General features: G+C 43.4%; 1 protein-coding gene across 1 annotated transcript in view; it reads right to left on the minus strand.

Annotated features, from left to right (window-relative positions):
• LRRC45 (leucine rich repeat containing 45) overlaps window positions 1-23409 on the minus strand; it is a 170619-nt gene continuing 147210 nt past the window's right edge. The window contains exon 19 of the mRNA XM_029599051.1: window positions 1-5918. The gene's annotated coding sequence lies outside the window, so the exon portion shown is untranslated. The remainder of the gene's footprint in view (window positions 5919-23409) is intronic.

A 23409-nucleotide genomic window follows, 5' to 3' on the forward strand; every position in this document is an offset into this window, starting at 1 on the left:
TCTACTGCACCACCTAATTTAAATACAGAATCGCGCGCACAGGCGAGTAGCCTGTGCGTGCGCTGGGAGAGCGGGTGTTCATCCGCTCTCCTGCATACTTTACTGAATCGGCCCGTAAGGAAGCAGCAGGAGAAGTGATGAATGCAGAGCATAAGTGAATTGTAAAGAACATGGCAGCCCCAAGATGAAATGTTTTTTTCCTGATCCGTATCATCCCCCCACAGGAAGAACTTCACCGTGACCACGAGAAGCCTGCTGGGACTCATTGCCACTCAAGTGGGGAAAGAGGCTGATATGGAACTGAGGCATGCCATCTTGGGGACTGCTTATGGGGAGAACTTTATGATAAGGCAGTAATCTATTTCTGCTGCTATATAATACGACTGCTTGATGGGAACTCTCAATAGCAAATGGCGAGTCCTGGCATAAGTCAGTAGAATATCTGAACCTCTATCTATAATGTATGGCAGGTCTAGAACACAAAGCATGCCATACTGAGTCAGACCAAAGGTCCCTGGAGTCCAGCATCCTCTCTGACAGTGGACAATCCAGGTCACAAACATCTGGCAGATCCCAAAAAAATATATCCATTCCTTGTTACTCATTCCCAAGGAAAAGCAGTCACTTTCCCCGAGTCTGCCTGACTAATAATTGTTTATGGACTTTTCCTCCAGGAAAGAGGATCACTGAAAATGAGAAGCATCTTGGATTCTATCCATAGAGCCAAATGGATCAGAAATCTATTTATTCTGTTGCTCCTGCAAAATTTAGTAGAACTTCCAAACCAGCATCGGCTACAGCCAGAAGCTACAGCAAGAAAAGATCTGAGAAAACACAATTTGATAAAAGAGGTGATGATGGCATCAATAATCTCTGAACTTATGAAAGGAATTAAAATGTTGGGATCAGATGGGAAAGCTATTGATTTCAAAGATTCTGTTAAATCACTAAAAGTCATGACGCAGAACATGATAAAAGTAGGGGAACAGATTGATTCAACTGTGTTCTTCCAAAAGAGAAGTAAGACATTGGAAAACCTTACAAAGAGACCATGGAAAAACAAGGTGATATAGAAAGCCATCAAAAGAAAAGGATCAGAACTGAGGGGTAGAACTAAGGGACAAGAATGAAAATGTGTAAAAGATTTTTTCGGTTTTTGTGATCCTGGTTACAGTGGTGGAGAAGTGCGACTAGACAGAGCACCCAAACAAGAAGTGATTACCTGCCCAATACAGGTTGTAGAGCCATTGCTGCTTACTTTCATCACTTTGTAGGCGAGCAGGAACTGATGGGGGAGAATAAAGGACAGAGGGTCTATTCTTCATGGAAGAGGGAAGGTAAAATATCCTAACATGTTAAACAATATAAAAAGGACATGGAGAAAAAGCTTCAGATTCTGATCCAACTCCTGAGGGAAAACAATAATCATTACCAATAGAACTTACCTTTTGCGCTATTTACTGATGAGGGAACTAGTTACCATTTTTTGTCTGAACTATACAAATATCTAAAAATAGTCAAAAATATGTCCTGTAAACCTCAAGATTGACCAGCTTGGACAGAAGACCCACCAAAGTGATGTAGGTGATTGGATAGAAAGATAACAGCACAGATTTTAATCTCCAGAAAAATCCAAATTAGAACTGAAGCAGACAGTGCACAGATGGGCAGTTTCTAGTTTATATGAAAGAGAGGACATAATGTTGCACTTAACTTTTATGTATGTGGAAAGCATAGTATCTAGTGATAACACCCTTACGCAAAAGCTATCTATGGCAGTCATTCAGTGTCCAAAGCATTTGGAAGCTTATCAAAACAGCTTTGGCATCCATACAGCATCACTCCAGCAATAATGGTCTACCGTGCTGTGGTGCTGACTACACTTCTGTATTCCACAGAAACAATAACCCTATATGGGCAAAACATAAAAAGCTTGCAACTGGGACACCTGTGGCAATTTTGGGGAATTAAATGCAAATGCCAAGATCAAGTTCCAAAAATAGAGGTACTGAAGAGAGCTCGCACGCCCAGTTTGCACTTAGAAGAGCTGCCCAGCTGAGATGGACAGGGCATGTCTGTATGCCTGATCATTGGCTCCCAAAGACTCTCTTTTAGGGTGAACTTAAGGACAATGTGACAAAGGCGGGCAAAAGTTTATCACCTCTAAACTATGATATAAAAATTATAGCAAAGACTTTAGCTAGTAAGCACCATCTTCCAGTTCTCATCCATAGAGATGAAACCAGGTTTATAAAAGGCCACCAGGAAGCAAATAATATTAGATATGTTATTAATCTGTCACAAAAAGGTTCAAGGAGAAAATGAAAAGGTATTTTTAATCTGACTAGATTTAGAAATAAGGTTTTGATAACATGGAATGGTGTTATCTCTACTCTGTTCTCAGAGCCATAAACTTCTCTAAACATCTTGCAATGGCTGGTGGTTTTAACCAGGCTCAAAGTATATGCCATGGTATCTCAGGTCTTCCTTTTGAAAATAAGAATGTGGCAAGGCTGTCCCCATTCTCCCTTGCTATGGAACTATTTGCTATTGGATTTACAATGCTTAAAGACTTGAAGGAGGTGCATGGGACAAATGCTCAGGAGCGCGGAACAGCTTGGTTTGCTGATGATGTGTTACTATACGTGGATAGTCCGGCAAGCCTTGAAATCTCTGATGTCCAGAATCAGGGAATCCATACTACCTTTGTCCATTATCAGGGAATTTCTGGAGATATTTGGGTATGAGCTTAATGAAACTAAAACTGAGATTTTAGAGATAAAAGCAGTGCCCAAAAACAAGAGGGTGATTGAAAGCAAACTTTCATTTAGATGGTGAGCCAACTCCTTAAAATACTTGGGTATGACTCTGTCTTCTCAGTTAGATCATTTGTATTCTCTAAATTTTCCTCTGCTATTAGATAAAGTGAAACATGATAAAGAATTTGGTTCCCTTATCATATCTCATGGGTTGGGAAAAATCGCCACAATAAAAAGTGAATATTTTGCCATGTGTTTTCTTTTGACTTGAGATGCTTCCTATTCATACATGAAACAAATTCTTTGAAGAGCTTACTAGATTCATTTGGAAGGGTAAAAGACCTAGGATAGCTAAGAATGAATTATGGAACAACAAAAAATTAGGGCTTGCCATTCTGGAGCTAGCCTCTTGAAATGTATATGTTATCAGAATTAAGGGTACCTTAAAGAAGCACTGGGACAGAATCAAGAAAAAAAATGGTGCGGAGCAGAGATTTTGTTGTTCATCTGTAGACTTCTAAATATTCTAGGGAGGGTTTGTGGGTCAATCTTCCTTAATTGAGAGCCCAGAAAGTAAAATCTAGTGGCACATATTTAAGTGTTTATGGTGCCATACTTACCTAATGCAACAATGAGTATTGGGGTTGCCAGAAGGAATGGTAAAGTGGTAAACATGAAATGTCAGAAGTGCTAGTGGAAACACAAGCAGTCATATGGCTGGGTTTTTCTGGCAGGTTGCAGTAACAGAATGAATTAGCAGCTGGGTCTGTTTGGCAAGCTGCAAGTTCAGAAATAAAGAGAAGTCTTAGTGGAAACATGAGTGTTTACAAAGCCAGGTTTTTCTTGCAGGCTATGCCAGAGACCTAGGAGGCCAAATGTTCAGGCAATGGCCATACTAACATTATTGACTATTGAGATTTTAGATTATTAGCTTTGTGGTTAGACATAGGAGAGGTGGGTACTGGGAGGAACTAAGTGGGGATCTTATATGCTTTTTCTACCCAAGATGATGGCACATAAAGAAGGAAGACAAATAAGACTGTCTTGGATAAGGAGAAATTTTGCAGGTCAAGTAGCTTGGATGTATCCTTTGTAGTGTGCGCTAACAATGAATTTATTGTCTTTTTCTTTAATCTTCGACTATGCTGCTATAATAGCTGCTGTTATTAGAGCCTGGAAGAAAGTCTTTTAAGTTCTAACTGACCACTTCCCCTTAACCTATACTAGGGAATTGGATATGACCTATTACAATAGGGACCTTACTAATTGTGAAAAGTTGTTCCTTGTGGTGTCTGAAAATCAAGGTTTATGAATTATTCTGTAAAATATATAATACATTACTGGGTGCTATGTCCAAATCATAGAAAAAAAAATAAATCTGGATGGGAACATGATTTGGAATTTCAGCAGACTTTAGAAAGGGAACTCAATCAGTGCCAAGATACAAGGAAATAAAATGGGTCTAAAGTTATCCTCATCATGGCCGAGGCCTCCATCAGACCGTAGGAGAAAACATCAGGGAATTGGCTCATGCCTTCAAATATGATACTGTTATCTGATCATCAGAATGTATTTAGATGAGATTTTGTTCTGGATCCATATTACTGGGATCTAATTACCAAATGACCTGCTAACATGCTGGCAAGGTTTTAATGAAATGATACAGTAGCAAAATCTAACAGGCCGATAGAGAACGGTGCGCTCGGCTGAGCGCACAGTTTAGCCCCCATTTGGCCGCGTGTTTTAGCTGCGCTATTATTACCCCTTATACTGTAAGAGGTAATAGCGTGTGCGGCCAACCACCCCAAAACTAATAGCGCTCATCACATGCAAATGCATGTTGCTGAGCCTGTTAGTTAGTCACCTGCAATACAGAATACTCTCAGAAATTAACGCCTGCCCAAGGAGGAGAGGTGCCTGGGCACGCATCGGGAGAGTGGGCGCTCGCCTCGGAGCGCTGGCTCTCCCACACGTTTTATTGCATCGGCCTGTAAGAGGGGGATTTCATTAGTAAATCAAATGGTAGTAGCAGCCAAAATATTTGGATCATTCTTTGATGGAAAGGCTTCCTTTCATGGTAAGGGACGATTATCCTGCTGTGGCACAGGAGTGCCAACCTTTCACAGATGTAATACATGAGGACTGATTTGGTGGGGCAGGCACGGCTTTCTCCCTTCATGTGCGCAATTGTGGGAGTAACTTAATAAAGAATTTGCTTGCATGTTTCTGCATGTAAATCGGTTTTTTTCAAAAAGATTCCAGGAAGGCTGGGTGGAAAAAGACATGCAAGTAACTTGACTGCGCAGGGAGTTTTCCCCTGCAGACACGGCAGGCACTCCAGGGGACAGAATTGAACGCAGTTACGTGCAAACTTTAAAATTTTTGAAAGTGTGCAGATAAAAGTGCATGCAGAAAAGGAGCTGAAATATGTTCCTGCACGGACATGCACCTGCGTACTGGGGATCCCTGCTAATTGTCAAAACCCTAATTGTCAAAAATTCTACGCACAAATCCGCTTGGAAAGTTCAGGCCAAAATCTGCACGCACTTTGCTCCAGCAGACTTTAGTATATGTGGGCTGCTGAAAGTTACTTTCTTAAAGTGGTTTACTAGCTTCTTTCTGTTTCTCTTCTGCACTGTGTGGTTCTTGCTTTTATTTTTTTTTTTTTTTACTACTTTGTGTATTACTTTGGTGAGACATACAAACTATCATACCAAGAAAGTTTCTTATATCAGAGAGAAATGGGTGCACACAGACAGATAAGGAATGAAGGAAAATTCCTAAATGCAACATTAGTCCCAAGAGATGAACACAGCTGTACACAGCAGCAGTAGGTGATTTCTCTGCGCTTTCTACACCTTTTGATTTACTATTTTCCAGCTCTGCAGCTAACACCGGTTCCCTGTTCTGCTGCTGGGCAGTTTATCAGCCTCGCACCCTTCTTCTGTGTGTTTTAGCACAAAATACATTCGCCTCCTAAAATTCCATTTCCTTTGTTTCAGACATACATCTGAGGTTCTAGCATGTTTTTGGTCTTTCCCCCGAATAAGAGACATACAAATTATGAAGAGAAATGATTCTGTCTTCTGTGCTGATTCCCTCTTGTGATATGTCCTTGATGCAGGCCAGGATTTATGTGGCTGAAACATGTGTCCATATCTAGATTTGAAAAATAGAAATCAAGAATTAATTGCTGCATGTGAAATGTATTATTTATTGACCAACTTTCTTCAGTGCTGTAAGTCTTTTTTTACACTATGATAGTGTACATTTTACAAAGGTGCATTTCATTACTCTTTGCATTAAACCAGTGTCTTATTGAGACAGAATCTGAAAACAATCCTTTTTGGCTGAGTTTTATAATTTCATCGATTCAAAGCACTTTAACTGCTACTTCTTCCTCATAAATATCATACTCCATCTATGCCCTCTCTCCCCAAAATACATAATTTTTCTGTAATTTCACATGCTGACCGGTGAATTTTAAAAGAAGTTACATTTTAAAAGTAACATACTATCAAAGAAATTTTCAAAAGCCATTTATGCGCATAAAGGGCCAAATTTTAAAAGCCCGGTGCACGCAAATACTGGGAGATACACACGTGGACTGGCCATGCATGCGCCAAGCACATTTTAGAAACGGCCTGGTCACGCGCATATCTTCCGATACATGCAGAAGAGCTGGGCTCAGTAAAAAGGGTGGGCCGGGTGCGGGATCTGGGCGGGGGCCAGCTGGGAAAGCGGCATTAGATGCTGTCCCGGGGAAGCACACGCCAACAGCCGGCCGGGCGCACGGAATTTACTTGTGCTCCAAAGGAGCTGTAAGTTATTTAAAAAGAAAATTAGGCTAGATAGGTAGAGGTTAGGGGTCGGGGAGAAGAGGGGAAAATGTAGGAAGGGTAGTTAGGGGGATAGGGACTTTCCCTCCCAGTCCGCTCCTTAATTGGACCAGACTGGGAGAGAACTGGGGAAGGCCCTACTGCATCACCACGCGTTATTTTTTAGAAAATCCTTCCTGTTGCGCACGCGAGTCTGAACCCGCCCACACATGCACGTGCCGATTTATAAAAACAAGCGCGCATGTGTGCATGGATATCGTATTTTCTAACATGCGCAGGGCGATGCGCACATATTATAAAATTGGCGTATCCATGTGCATGTGCCAGGAACCGCGCACACATGGATGCGTGCGGGTTCTAAAATTTACCTGAAAGTGTACTTACAACTGTATGTCCTACGGACAATTCAAAGGCATATACTGTAGCAATTTTCAAAAGCCCACTTACAAGGGTAAAGTGCATTTATGAGAAGGAGCCACGTGATCCAATGAGCAGGCGAGATTCTTTGCAGACTCACTTCCCCATGCCCCCTCCGTGTAAAGGCCTCTGAAGGCGGATTACTGCACATTGTAGCGGCCGCTTCAGTTCTCAGTGGCTTCTCAAAGTTTTATGGACAATTTTGTTATTCGAGGTGGCAGCAAAATGTCAACTAAACTGCAGTGGAAAGAAAAAGCTTTAGGTAAGCCGACTGATACCAAAATGGCCGACGGCCCTCCGAGCCTATACATGACTTCTGTTAATTGTGCTTTAGTGGAAGAAGTTACCAAGGCAGTTGTGCAGGTGTTAGATGCCCAGTTCCAGGCAATCTCCCAGCAGATTGTGATGGGGAATGAAACCTTAAGCAAGATAAAGTTCCAAATGGAGAATATGCAATGCCAGGTGGCTGAGGTGGAGACAGATATGCACTCCCTAATGCAGACGCAGGAGGCTTTAGAAAAAAAGATTCTGGTCTTGGAATCCAAGCTCACGGAGAAACAACCTTAGATTTGTGGGGTTCCCAGAAACATTAACGGATTGGGAGGTGCACTCTTCACTGGAAGGATGGCTACTGACGGAGCTGGGCCATGTGGAACAGGCGCACAGATTGGGGTCTAGATTCCAGGGGATGACCAGGCCCAGAATAGTGATTGCGTGATTTTTGAATTTCATGCACAAAATTGCAGTTCTTCAAGCCTATAGGAAAAAACCAGCTTTGCTGCATGACGGTCATAAAATTATGATCTTCCAAGATTACTCAAAGGCGGTCTCTCAGAAGAGAAGAGAATTCTCCTAAATCTGTGCTGATTTGTTTAATCGTCATGTGCAGTTCACTTTATAATACCCCGCGCGGCTGCGAGTGAAGCATAGTAGAACATGGCGAGTCAGTTTTTGGAATCCTTAACAAAAAAGTGACTCAATTTTCCACTGTTGGGTCATTTGCACCCAATTCTCTATGCCTAAGTGCTGTTGGCAACGGCTCAAATAGTCTGTGGCTTTCTTGAGACTTGTTTCATGGTTCGGTACTGTTTATGTCTCTCAGAATATAAGTTTTAATATGGTTCTGGATTAAGCTGAATATAATGGGGTATGTATTTGGAATGATTCATATGTCATTAATGTTTTTGGTGGGTGGTACGGAGAGGGTACCGGTACAAATTCATTATGTGGTTTCTGAGCCTTCTTTTTCTGGATCTGGTTATGGGAGAGCTGTAGAGCGGGGGCGAAATGGGAGGGAGGATGGGTGGTTATATGAAACTGGCAGAAAATAGGGCAGAATTATCCTGGCAGTGATTCTCTAAACTGTATACTCTGGGAGGGATGAAGAAAATACTTAGATGCACTAGTTCTCTAGGCTGGGGAATCGGCGCCAATTCGATGAACCTATGGTTTTCCCTTATCAGGCTCATCTCCAATTGGATTAACTATGGCTGACAGACTTAGAACAATCTCGCGGATCATAACAGGCTTGGGGAAGGATTTCACGCACATTTCCAGTGCACATATGACAATGTCACGCATTAACTATATATTGATCCCTACTGCTAGTTTCTCTAAAGTTGTGACAGCTGAAATAGGGCCCATGGAATTTTCTGACCATTCTTTCATTTGGTTGGATATCTGGACAGGGGGCCCAAAGGTGGGAAAATGCCGCTGGTGCTTACCCACTCCTTTTGCAGGGGATAGAGAATTTCAGGAATATCTCAAAATTAAATGGAAGGAATTTGAGGACAATAATTACCAACATAAGGTTACTCCCCTACAGTATTGGGAAGAGGGAAGGCTGTAGTGCGAGGTGAGATTATGGCATATCAGATTCATAAAACTGTTACATAAACAGATAGTGGAACTGGAGAGCGTATTTCAAAAAGTTAAAGCGCAGTTAATTGCACATCCGTCAGTAGCTAACAAAAAGCTCTATAGAGAGACCTTATATTCTTTGAACTGTTATTTACATCAAAAATGAGGAATTTATTATTATTATTTCTTCCATAACTTATATTGGTTTGGGAACAAAGCTGGAGAATTATTGATTAATTTAGTTGAGATAAAAAAAAGGGAATAACTGAGGGGGAAGTGACATCACGGATGGGACAAGCAGCTTAAAATCTGAGCTCCCTCTGCAGCTGATCAACATTGCACAACATCCGAGCCAAAATTTCATCAAACCGCTCAAAAAGAGCATACAAGTGATTCTGACTCACCCTCTCCTGGTGGAGAAGAAAAAAAGCGTTGATTTTCAGTGCTTCTCCTACAAAGGAGGGGCGCCCGAAGCCGAGGATCGCGAGGTAGGCCTTGGAGGGAGCCAAGATGGCGCCAACCCGACGCTGCCGACCGCGGAAGCTGCTCCCCCCGACAACCCCGATGCAGTGATCTCGGAGCACCCCACCCATTCGGAATTTAACGAGTGGTTTGCAGGCCTGAGGGCAGATATTAAAATGTATAGAGAAGAAATGATTGAGCACATAGCAGAAATGATTGAGCACATAGCGGTTCCAGATGATCAAGCCGCAAGCAAAGCAGCCGAACTAGCTACTTACTTCAAAAAGAAAATTCTAAATCTCGTAGCTCCGTTCACGAACAACAATACTCCTCTCCCTCCAACCCCTATTACTGCAACCACTCATCCAATTACAAATCTGGAAACCTTCGAACCTACTTCTTCATTGGAGATAGAAATTATTCTCAAAAAGCTCAAACCTGCATCTCACCCTCTGGACGCAATCCCATCCAACCTGCTTCTCTCCATTCCTAGTACCATTTCCAAGCATATTGCAAAAATCATCAATTGTTCGCTCTCACAGGGCCATGTACCAGACCCTCTTAAACTTGCTATCCTAAAACCTCTGCTAAAAAAACCGAATCTCTCCCCGGATGATCCAGCCAATTTCCGCCCTATTGCAAACCTTCCATTCATCGCAAAAATTTTGGAAAGAATAGTAAACCAGCAACTCACAGAATTCTTGAACAACAACAAAATCCTCTCCCCATATCAGTTCGGGTTCAGAAAAGCCCGCAACACTGAAACACTCTTAATCACACTTACAGACACCATCCTCACAAGTCTGGATAAAAAACAACCAAGTCTTCTCATTCTCCTCGACCTTTCTGTGGCTTTTGACACGGTGAACCACGCCTATCTTTTAGATCGTCTATCGGACATCGGCATCAAAGGCACCGCCCTAAGCTGGTTCAAGTCATTCCTTCAAAACAGGACCTACAAGGTCAAAATCAACAGTGAAGAATCCCTACCTGTCTGCTCTACGTTGGGAGTTCCCCAGGGCTCTTCGCTATCCCCAACCCTCTTCAATATCTACCTCCTCCCTCTCTGCCATCTCCTCACTAGTCTTAATCTAATCTTCTATCTGTACGCAGACGACGTACAAATTCTCTTACCAATTACCAAATCATTAAGCAAAACCCTCGAGTTTTGGGACACCTGCCTCAAGTCCATAAACAACCTTCTATCAATTCTTAACTTGATCCTGAACACAAAAAAGACGGAATATCTACTTATCTCACACGATGGCAATTTCGCACAGCTTAACCCACTTCCTGCAACCCTTCCCTCTTTCTCCTCCGAAGTCAGAAATTTAGGAGTCCTCATGGATAAACAACTTAACTTCAAAAGCTTCATCAACACCACCACCAAGGACTGCTTTTTCAAACTCCAAGTTTTAAAACGACTCAGACCTCTCCTCCACTTCCACGACTTCCGTACAGTACTTCAGGCAATCATTTTCTCAAAGATAGACTATTGCAACTCACTTCTGATCGGCCTCCCTGCAAATACTATCAAGCCATTACAGATGGTACAAAATGCCGCTGCCAGGATTCTAACCAGATCCAAAAAATGGGACCACATCACCCCCATTCTGAAGATCCTCCACTGGCTCCCTATCAATTTCAGAATACTGTTCAAAGTTCTAACCATCACCCACAAAGCGATATTCAACATCACACCTTTGGATCTCAAGTTCCCTCTCAGACTGCACTTACCATCCAGGCCGGTAAGAGCAGCATATAAAGACACCCTCCAGGTTCCCTTTCTAAAAACAACTTAGGAATGAGAGCCCTCTCAGCGTCTGGTCCAAAACACTGGAATTCTCTCCCTCCAGACCTATGGCTAGAACACTGCCCGGTTACTTTTAAGAAAAGACTCAAAACCTGGTTGTTCAATCAGGCCTTTTCCCATTCAGATAATCCTCTGAATTAAATTCCTCCCCGTTCCTCAGCAGTATTTACACTTTTTCTATTCATTTATATCTCCTTAGTCAAAAAATTTAATGTTCAGATTTTGCTCCTCTACTTAGCTCCTGTTGCCTTCACTACGGTTCACATACCTAATCCTCACCCCACTAGCCGTTTATTATATTTGTACAGTGACACCCTTATATGCCCCTCTGTTCCATGATTTCAGTTTGGTGCTATACCTTAGCGTCAACCCCTAGTTTTCTGTTTCTTAGTTCAAGACCTAAGCCTCTGCGATCACATATGTATTATATTTACTCTCTTTGAGACACTGTTTTCTGTACAAATGTTAAATGTTATTCTGCTTGTTTTTTGGTTAATAAGATATTTTATTATTAGTTCTTTGTAATTGTTCACATTTGAAGCTCTGTCAATGTTCAATGTAATTGCTTTCATTTACTGAAGCACTGTTTCTGTTCAATGTAAACCGAACTGATTTGTAAACCCTTACAAGAATTTCGGTATATAAAACTGTTAAATAAATAAATAAATAAATAAAAGAGGAAATTACTTCTATGGTCACCAGGTAGATGAGCAATTCTACGATTAATACCCTAATCTTCACCCCCCCCATGCCTCTTACTCCATCCCCCAGCCTTTTGCCCCCTCCTCCCTTCCCTCTTATCTTCCTCCTTACCTTCCCCTCTCCCTTAGCCTCTGCCCTATTTCCATCCCACTCAAACCACCTCCCTTTTCTATCCCTCTGCATCCCAAAGCCACACACCTTCCTCTGTAAACATTTTTCTAGCTCATTATTTGACTATGTATATATGTAAATATTATTCTACTGCATTGTTCACCTATGTATATATGTTATTTAAACATCATATTATCGTCAATTATTTATTTATTTTTTATTTTTATATACCAGTGTTCCTGTATGAAATACAAATCACATCGGTTTACATTAAAACATTGAAACAAATTATGCATTATAGTTCCTCTCCTGTTTTGGAGTTGGGTTTTTTTTGGATTCCCGTTAATATTACCCATATTAAGTGTTCCATGTAAAGCCTGTTGCTGCATTATTTTCTCTGTAAACCGATAAGATGTTCCCAACTATTCTCGGTATATAAAAAGCTTAAATAGGGGGAGATCACATGACACCTTGACGGGAACAGATGTGTGCTCCCGTCCTGGCGCGTAGACCCCCTCCATCCATCCGCATCCCGAGGTAATAACTGCAGCCAGCGGGTTTTCTGGGGTGCCCTTTCCCCTGCAACTCTCAGCGGACCAGTTTATACTAATGGCAGCGCGCGCGGGGAAGAAAGATAAGGATAAAGAGCGCGAGAAGGCCCGAACGCCGGACCTGACCCAAGAAATGGCCGCCAACGTGTCTGAATCGGGCGCAGGAAACACGAGCACTACGGCGGAGTTGAAAGCGGCGGTTTTAGCAGCGCTTAACCCGGAGCTCAAAAAAATATCAGCTCAACTTCAGGAATTAACTTCGGGGATGGCGAAAATAGACCGGTGCTTTTCGGAGGTGGAGGCCCGGATCTCGGCTAACCAAGATGGTCTCCACGAGGCACAAACAGAGATTGCCGCTCTGAAACTGACTTTGGAAATGCAGGCCCGGAAGTTGGAAGATCTCGTAGGGCGAATTTACGGTTTGTAGGCCTACTGGAGCATTTAGTGGAAAATCAACTTCCCCGCTTCCTGGAAGGCTGGCTACCGACGGCGTTGAATTTATCGGGGCTGTCGGGCACCCTCTGAGTGGAGCATGCGCACAGGCTCGGCCCCAAACGTGATGAACAGGCCAAGCCCAGAGTGGTGATCGCGAAGATCCTAAATTACTCGCACAAAGCAGCGATTATACGAGCGGTACAGCAGGGGATTAAACCGGTCCACGAAAACTCGCCAATATTGATTTTTCAAGATTTTTTGCAAGCTGTTTCGTAGCAGCGCCGGGCTTTGGTGCCTTACTGCTCCCAATTATATAAACGGGGCATCCGAGCACGACTGGTTTACCCCGCGAGGCTGCGAGTGCCCACGGCTTAAGGAGCCAAATGGTTCACAGATGTGGAATCCATACGCTTATATCTCCAGTCTCTGCCGGAGTCAGCATCGGGAGAATCGTGATGGACTACCCGATTTACAGGCGAGTGCTGTTGCAGTGTATTGCCCTTTGGCCTAACGAGATGCTTACCGATCGATGGACTATCGGATATGTGTGAAGTCCTGGGTATGGCCCTAGTTTGCTTTGGTTTTTTTTTAATAGACATTACCCAGTTTTGATGGTGTACCTATTTTTCGGCCGTGTTGGTCGTGACTCTCATTTTTCCTTTTTTCATCCTAACATTGGGGACTCCGTAGTACGATTTTATATTGGGCAAAACTGGTTGCAGTCTTCAGGAACCAAGTAACTGCCGTTATATATTTTTCTTTTTTGGGATGTGCAGGCTCGGCCTGGTCCTTTACCAGGAGCCATTGGACTTGGAATGATTCCCAGTGTGATCGACCCAATGTTTACAATATGGGGTTCTTGCATATTCTTATGTCTTATTTGCTATCTCATAAATTACCCTAATTTTTGCTTTCTGAGGGAAGGGCAAGTTGTGGATGGATGGGGGGGGTGGGGGCGTCATGTCAGAGAGATCTCAACCAACCGCTAGATGGCGGGCCAGAGAGGGGGTTTTAGTTGGAGTAAGGGGGAGAGTAGGATGGGGGGAGGGAAGGTGGGGGGCGAGGGTAGGAAAGGGGGTCGGGGTTGAATAGGGGGGGGGGGGATGGGGGACAGAGGTCCTTAGCAGTATTCTGGTTATTCTTGTTTTGGCCGTTGCCGGGTTTAGGATACATGACAATAGACATGTTGCAGGGGTGGGTCCAGCTGGGAGGCGTGCCCCTCTTATCTTGCTTACTGTACATTTCATAATGATCATGCTCTATGATCCACCTCGAGTGCTTGTAATTTTTCTCTTTATTCATGGAACGTGGGGGGCATTAACTCACCTATCAAACGGTCCAAAATTCTACAAGCCCTGAATAAAAAGTCAGCCGATGTGGCCTTTCTACAAGAGACACATCTCACCGCACAGGAACATGATAAGTTGAAACAGCGCTGGGTGGGGGAGGTGTACCATGCTTCTGGGACATCCCACTCTGCAGGGGTCGCTATTTTAATACAGCGGTCTTCGCCCTCCAGATTCTGAAGGAGATTAAAGACCTAGCCGGTCGATACCTTATCTTGGAGGGGAGGTATAACCAGGCCCCGTTGGTCCTCTGTAATGTATATGCTCCCAACGTTTATCGGGCCTCCTTTTACCGAGGGATACAGGCCCTCCTGCTACCTTATATAGATGAGACAATAATTATTGGAGGGAACTTCAATGCAGTTAAGGACCCTTCCCTAGATAGAGAATCCGCAGCCCAGACACGGGGTGAGCCCAGTAAGGGGATCAAATTTATGGAAACATCCCTGCACCTTATGGATGTTTGGAGGATGCTGCATCCCATGGAAAAAAGAGTTCACACACATTTCGAGAGCGCATGGTTTCCACTCACAGATAGATTACTTCTTAATGACTTCCCACAGTTTTTCTAGGGTGGTGGAGGCGGGGATTGATGATGTGGTTCTCTCTGACCATGCTCCCATCTGGATGGCGCTCTCCAACACCCATAGGCTGTCCAATACTTTCCTCTGGAAATATCCTTACTATTTGGCGGAGGATACCTCTTTTCAAAAGCATCTGAGAGGGTGCTGGGAAGCCTTTGAGGTTTCTAATGCCCAACATAAGGAAGATCCCATACTTTTCTGGAGCACGGCAAAGGCGGTGCTGCGGGGTGAGATCATCTCTTATACTGCTCATAGGAAAAAAACCATAGATAAACAACTTCTTCAACTGACAGCACAACTGCAAAAAGCCAAACGGGAGTTAATTGCGGGGCCCTCTAGGGTGCGTAGAGAGCAATATTTGGCTCTGCAAGCCGCCATTAATACTCTTCTTCATCAACGTGGAAAGAAAAGCCTTCTCTATTATCAATATAAATTATTTCAATATGGTCAAAAATCCGGTAAAATGTTGGCTAATTTAGTTAAATCTGCCAGGGGGTCTAGACACATTCCTGCAATTCGGAATGCTCGACAGCAACAGGTGACCGATGCCGATAGCATCTGCCGAGCATTTCACGATTATTATGCCAAACTATATAAATCAGAAGGCTGGGATGAGTCTCAATGGGAGGCTTTTGAGGAAAGGATCCGTCTCCCTTCCTTGACTTTGGAATATAACCGATATCTTAATGATCCTATATCGGAAGAGGAAGTATCCCGTGTAATATTGGGTATGCACAAATTGAAAGCCCCCGGCCCTGACGGCTATAGTGCAGAGTTCTTTAAATGTTTATGGGAGCCGCTGTCGAAATTGCTGCCCCAGGTTTACAATAAGCTAATCACTCAGGGCACATTTCCGACTGGTGGCAACCGAGTGTATGTCACCTTGATCCCGAAACCGGGCAAGGACTCCTTATTTCCAGAATCTTATCGTCCCATTTCGTTGCTGAATGTAGATCATAAGATTCTGGCTAAAATCCTGGCTGACCGGCTGGGAAATGTTTTACCTTCCCTCATACAGCCAGGTCAGGTGGGCTTTGTTAAGCAGCGGTACGCCCTTCGAAATCTTAGACAGGTGGTCCTGGTGATGGCCCTATGTAAGAGGGTGGCAGATCCTTATCTGGTCATCAGCCTGGACGCCGAGAAGGCCTTTGACAGAGTGGAATGGGGCTTCATGTATCACGTATTACACCTAATGGGGTTTAGTGGATTTTTCTATCACGCGGTCGAACTTCTATACAGTAATCCCGGGGCGTGTCTTCTAGTTAATGGCAGACTGACTGACCCTTTCTTGGTAGAACGGGGAACCAGGCAGGGGTGCCTGCTTTCTCCTATGCTCTTTTTACTCACCCTGGAGCCCCTTTTATTAGCAATACAAGCCCACCCATGTATTAGAGGGATACAATTTCGGGCTGGGAGACAAAGAGAATTGTTCAAATACGCGTCTTTTGCTGATGATGTCCTGTTATTCCTCACCTCGCCGCCTCGCTCTTTACAGACTCTACTCAGCTTGTACGGTCAGTATTCAAAGCTTTCTGGTATGCGTGTTAATTGGGATAAGTCTGAAGCGCTGGCTTTCCCAGAATCCCTTAAGGAACACTGGGAGGACCATTTCCTTTGCAGTGGGCACGTGGATCTATCAAATATTTGGGAATACACATCACTACAGACTTGTAGAATATCTACTCTCTGAATATTACCCCTTTACTGAAAACCACACATGAGAAGCTTTCTGCTTGGCGTATTTTGCCGCTATCCTTGGGTGGGAGAATAGCTTTATTTAAGATGGTGATTTTGCCCACGTGGCTGTATGTTCTACAGACCTACCCTTTGCTGCTACTCACCAGGGATCTTAATAGGGTAGACCAACTATTACGCCACTTTATTTGGAAAGGGGGTAAAGCCAGAATATCTTTGCATTGGCTCAAACAACCTTGGTCTGTGGGGGGTATGGGACTTCCTAATTTACAACAATATGGGTGGGCTGCGAATCTGCGGGTCATACGAGGCTGGCTTTTGGGGAAATCTCCTTTTGTTAATATATTGGCAGAACACACCTTTACTGACCCTCTGTCTTTAAGTTATGTACTAATAGGGAAGAGGGACAAAATACCACCTTTGCTGGTTAGTCATCCACTGGTCTCTCCACTAAGGAGGACATGGATTCATCTTACTAAAGTACTAGGGATAACCACACAATGTGTATACTTAACCACTATAAGAGGCAACCCGGAGTTTACTCATGGATCCACTACCGCTTATTTTGCAGACTGGCGGACTAGGGGAATCAAGTATTTGGGACACGTGTTTGATGCTGAGGGGTGTTTTATGCCCTTTGAGACTCTACAGGAACTGTATGGGATCCCTGATAAGCACCGTTTTGGCTATATACAGTTGGGTCATTATGTTCGATCCCTAGGGCAACCAGATCAGCATCTGGTGACCTTTAAGGCACTTGATGGGTTCCTTCACTTTGATGCCTCCAAGGAACCTTCCCTCTCAAAACTTTATCGGGGGATTTGTTAGGCACACCCACATGGACGTCCACACCATCTCCGTAGACCGCTGGAATAAAGATGGTAGTTTTCGGTTGACACCCCGTATTTTTCTGGTAGCCTACGGGGGGTCTTACCCATCACTAGTAATATGTATTTTCGTGAGATGCACTTAAAATTTCTGTGCAGGGCTTATGTCTCACCCCATATAGCATTTAAGTCAGGCCTCACTCTGACGGATGAGTGTCAGCGATGTGGGGCGGAGAAGGGAACTCTGGCACATGTTTTTTGGTCTTGCCCAAACACTCAATGGTATTGGCAACAAATTATTGCATACATGGAAGGGTTGGTTGGGAGGCGTTTACCTCTTTCACCATACATGTGGTTGTTTTACTGTGTAACACAATATTTGATAGCCGATTCTGGACCTAGGACATTGTTAAAAAAAGCTGGACTTGTCGGGAAAAAAGTGCTCCTTCTTTCCTGGAGGGACCAGAAGGGACCTTCCTTTTGGACTTGGAGAAGACACTTCCACCGATTGATGCAGTTCGAACATTTGGCTTCTCAGAACTAAGGGGAATGGAACAACTCCCCTATGAGGAAAGACTAAAGAGGTTAGGACTTTTCAGCTTGGAGAAGAGACGACTGAGGGGGGATATGATAGAGGTGTTTAAAATCATGAGAGGTCTAGAACGGGTAGATGTGAATCGGTTATTTACTCTTTCGGATAGTAGAAAGACTAGGGGGCACTCCATGAAGTTAGCATGGGGCACATTTAAAACTAATCGGAGAAAGTTCTTTTTTACTCAACGTACAATTAAACTCTGGAATTTGTTGCCAGAGAATGTGGTTCGTGCAGTTAGTATAGCTGTGTTTAAAAAAGGATTGGATAAGTTCTTGGAGGAGAAGTCCATTACCTGCTATTAAGTTTACTTAGAGAATAGCCACTGCCATTAGCAATGGTTACATGGAATAGACTTAGTTTTTGGGTACTTGCCAGGTTCTTATGGCCTGGATTGGCCACTGTTGGAAACAGGATGCTGGGCTTGATGGACCCTTGGTCTGACCCAGTATGGCATTTTCTTATGTTCTTATCTGCCCCACAGAGCTCGGAGCTTGGTCCTCAATAACTGAAGTTGTTTAATGTGACTGTAACCTGGTTTCTTGCTGTTTGTTTTGGGCTGGGGATCTCTGGTACTGCATAGGGGGGTGGGAGGGGAATTTTAGGGGGTATGTCTAATGTCACAGGGGGAGCTGTTGGAGCACGGAGAATAAAAGGGCAGAGAGTAGGGCTCCGGCCACAATAGAGTTCAGTTGTGAAATGCCTATCCTGGGATAAAGTGATAGAGTGGTCATACCTCTTCATGTGCAAGATATATAGAGTGTGTTTTGTTGTTCGGTTGTACTGTTCATTGACACCAAGGTGTCCCTGTCTGTTATACACTGAGTTTTTTGTACCACTCAATAAAAACATATTGAACATAAAAGCTTAAATAAATAAATAAATAAATACCAGAGCAGATAGTCAGGCAGAGCTGCTCAAACAGACCTCCGCAACATGCATCGATCTTCAATCTGACATTCAGCAATTAAAAGTGAAAATTGCTGGCTTGGAAAATAGGGCTCGTCGCAGCAACCTCAGTTTCAGAGGTTTTTTGGAAAACGTCTCCAATGATAACTGTGCTGTGGTGTTGACAAAATTCTGCCACCACCTTCTCCTTACTACCCATCCAGAAGGTGATTATACACCATCTGAAATTAAATTTGACAGAGCCCACAGAGCTCTTAGGGCTCCCCATCCAAATAAGGGGCGTGATATAGTAGCATGCTTCCATAACCTTTCCATAAAAGAGCAGGTACTGCAAGCCGCCAAAGTTGGGAAAAACAAGAAATATCCATATACACTGATCTTTCCCAAGCTACTCTCCAGAACTGCTACTCACTCCGGGAAATTACAGCATATCTACGTAAGGAAAATATCTGCTACAGATGGATGCATTCTTTTGGAATGTCCTTTTTGCTGGATGGGGTCACACATCATATTGGCACACCGACGGAGGCCCTCGCAATCTTGACATCGCGTGGCTTCACCAGCACTACAATTCAGGCCAGCGCATCTAAAGTTTCACATGGTGGTTTCACAACCCCAGCCTGGCAGAGTGTCAGCAACAGAAACAGCAGGCTCAAGAGGCACTCGGGTGGACCCTCTCCTAGCCAAGCCACCACCTGATTTCATCTTCAGAGAGAGTGAGGAACAATTCAACAGATGCTGTTTCGCTACCTTTGTGAGTAGGTAGTGATGTTTGCTATATGGAATCATAAGGAGTGATTGTGGACTTCAGATTTTCTCTTACTAGGAGGCCATTTGCTCATGCTTTCTATTTGGCTCAAGGACTGTTGAATCACTATGCTAACACACTTTGTTTTACAGGCAGTGGGGGGTTCTCGTCCCCATCTTTGACAATGAATCTCCCCCGTACTGGAGAGGGAATGACCTGTCAGGAGGGTCCAGCAGGTAACATACTATACATGGTTACTAATCATGTTAATCATGGATCTTCCTTTTGCTTTACCAGGAGCCGCTTTTCTTGAACATACATGTAAGGATTGTTTTGGACCTAATTTGGAGGGGGATCGACTAATGGGAATTGTATATGGTATTGGGGCACAAAGTTGGGGCCTTGAATTTGAATTACACCTTAGTTTATTTCGATGGCTAAAATTCATATATTGTCCCTGAATGTAAAGGGGCTCAACTCACCGCAAAAGCGGAGCCTTCTCTTTAGGGAATTGGACTTGACAATGCCAGAGATTGTATTACTTCAGGAACACATCTCTCTAGCAGATATGAATCTCTATTACGCTCCTCCAAATATACCAGACAATATTTTACGCCCAGTTATAAATTAACCAAATATACAGGAGTTGGTATATTGTTCTCGCAAAATTTTATCTTTGAACACATTTTAGCCTAACCAGTCCCAAAGGAAGATACATTATCCTCCGTATTAAAATCAATGGCTCGCTTTATACTATAGTGAATGTATACGCCCCCAACAAAGATCAGGCTCTCTTTTTTCAAGAACTCCATCAATTACTATCACAACATGGATTGGGCTAGATAGTACTGGGCGGTGATTTCAATGTGGCCCTCTCATCTTACTTAGACACCTCCAGGGGACATGCACCTGTGGCAAAAATTCACAGTAAAACTATAAAAGATCTCATGAATGATCTTCAGCTTGTCGACTCTTGGAGGCAGCGATACCCTCAATCAAGGCCACATGATTCCTACTCCCGAATAGATTACATCCTAGTGACCAAATTTCTTTTCCAATATGTTCACAACCCTGAAGTAGGCATTATTACATGGTCTGACCATGCCCCTATTAGCCTCGATTTGGTACTGCGGGGGTGGGTGTGGGTAGGAGGTTTTGGAGACTAACTGCTCAGGTAATAACTGATTTCCTTAATACCAATGATGGATCTGTTGATTCTCTGGTGGTGATTTGGGATAGTTTCAAGGCTTATATTGGAGCTCATTTTATATCTCGCTCCTTGTTTCTTAAAAAGCAAAAGGGGGCAAAACGCTCCAGTTTGCGGGATATGATAAACCTTCTCTCAAAACAGCACAGCCAGAATGGGTCTCCAGCCATTTACCTCCGCCTCACCAAAGTCAGAGAGGAGCTGCTTAGATTAGAAGCTGCTCATATAGCTCTCTCCCTTGAATTAGCTCATCAAACCCATTTTGAAAGGGGTAAAAGGCGGGAAAGATACTGGCTAATAAATTGAAAAAGATTACCTTTCAAAATTATATTCTGAAAATTAAAGATGATCTTGGTAAGGTTTTATCTACCATGTCAGAAATATCACAGCAGTTCCTTAAATTTTACCAGAGTTTATATTAGGCTGAATCCCGGATCGCCCCAGAGAACATACAATCCTTCCTGACCTCCTTGCTGCTTCCCAGAGCTGCTTCTAGCTGTGAAGGACCTCAAAGTGGGAAAGGCCCCGGGTCCCGATGGCCTCACTCCTAAATTTTATAAAACCTTTGTTCCTCACTTGGTTGTACCCCTGCAGAAATTATTTAATTATCTGGGAGAGGGAGATTCCTTACTACTGGACTCTAATCTAGCCGCTATAACGATTTTGGCCAAGCCAGGCCATGACCCTATACTATGTGGTTTGTACTGTCCCATATCTTTGATTAACCTGGATTTAAAGATTCTGGCTAAAGTGCCAGCGGCTTGATTAAATAGTTTCATAGCTCACATCATTCATCCTGATCAAGCAGGGTTCATACCCGGGAGAATGGCCAGTGACAACGTGCGAAAGATCATTGACATATTCTGGGGGGGCCCATAAGCAGCAATTACCCACACTTCTTCTTGCCATAGAGGCCGAAAAGGCCTTTGGTGCACTGGCCTTTCCTCTTTGCAACACTGAAAGTTATGAATTTTGGAGACTCCTTTTTTAATTGGATTACTGCCCTGTATGATAAACCTAAAGCCTGCTTAAAAATAAATGGAGGCTATGCAGATACTTTTATAGTGCAAAGGGGACCAGACAAGGCTGCCCTCTTTTGCCTGTACGTTTTGCCATCTTTCGGGAACCTCTAGCCATTGCGATACGCAGAAATACTGATATTCATGGTTTCACCTTGGGCTTCGAGACTTATGAACTCTTGTTGTTTGCGGACGACATTTTATTCACAGTCACCGAACCTCACACGTCCTTGCAAGCTATTGCAAGTAATCTGGCCTCCTATAGTTTGGTTTCTGGGTTTAAAATAAATTGGAATAAGAAGGAAATCCTAAATATTACCTGTAACCCCCGAGTCACCTCTGATTTGCAAACTAATCTTCCCTTCAGATGGGTCCATGCTAAAATTAAATACTTAGGGATTTATTTGGGCAAAAACCTTTCTGAATTATTTTCCCTTAATTATATTCCCTTAATGCAGGCTACAGAGAGGGACCTGGAAAGATGGTCTCATCTTACCATAATCTGGCTCAGCAGAGTAGCAGTGGTTAAAGTGAATGTTCTACCAAGATTTCTTTACCTATTTCAAACCCTGCCGATTGCCTTATCGACCACAACTTTAAATCGTAGGCAAAATAAATTGCTGCGATTCATCTGGCGGCATCGTCCCCCTAGGGTAGCCAAACATGTTCTCTATCAGCATAAGCTTGAAGGGGGGTTAGGCCTTCCGAATTTGTCTTGGTATTAGGCGGCCTCACAGCTCCGTCCATCATTGAATGGCACAGGGTTCCAATGGACAAACACTGGGTACACATAGAACAGTTATGGTCGGGAAGCATGCCACTTTCTGCTCGGGTTTGGCAACCCAGGAATACCTGGCGTCCCTGCTCAACCATGGCTTCTACCACCAGACATACCTTGAACATCTGGTCATTCTGGCGGACAAAATTGGTGGGTACAACTTTATATTTACTCTCTTCCTATCTCTTTCATAATATAATATTTGTCCCTGGCCTTCACCCTCAGTCCTTCCCCTCCTGGAGACAAAGGGGTCTCACTCAAATCAACCTTTTTCTATCGAATGGAAAAATTATGCCTTTTGCTGAGTTGAGAACCAAATATGACTTACCTCTGTCAGACTTTTACACCTACCTCCAGATTACCCATTTCATAGTGGATCTGCAGAGGCGATCTCATTTGGCATCTAAGCGTTCCCTCTTTGCGGACTATTGTACCCAATCCCTGAAGATGAAGGGCCTGATTTCTAAAATCTATCAATTATTAAACACCCGGTTACAGACCAAACCTAATCTGATTCTGGCCTGGGAGAGGGATCTAGGCGCTTCACTCACTGACGAGCAGTGGTCTTCAATTTTTGTAAAGACCAAGACAATCTCCATTTCTTTGGCTATTGTGGAACATAGCTATAAGATATTATACAGCTGGTACCTTTCACCTGATCGCCTCAGTAGATTCAATGTAGGTTGCAGTAGTATATGCTGGAGGAACTGCACACAACAGGGTTCCTTTAGACATATGTGGTGGGATTGTAAATA

This window comes from Rhinatrema bivittatum, chromosome 4 (assembly GCF_901001135.1).
Source record: "Rhinatrema bivittatum chromosome 4, aRhiBiv1.1, whole genome shotgun sequence".
In the NCBI taxonomy this organism is placed as follows: domain Eukaryota; kingdom Metazoa; phylum Chordata; class Amphibia; order Gymnophiona; family Rhinatrematidae; genus Rhinatrema; species Rhinatrema bivittatum.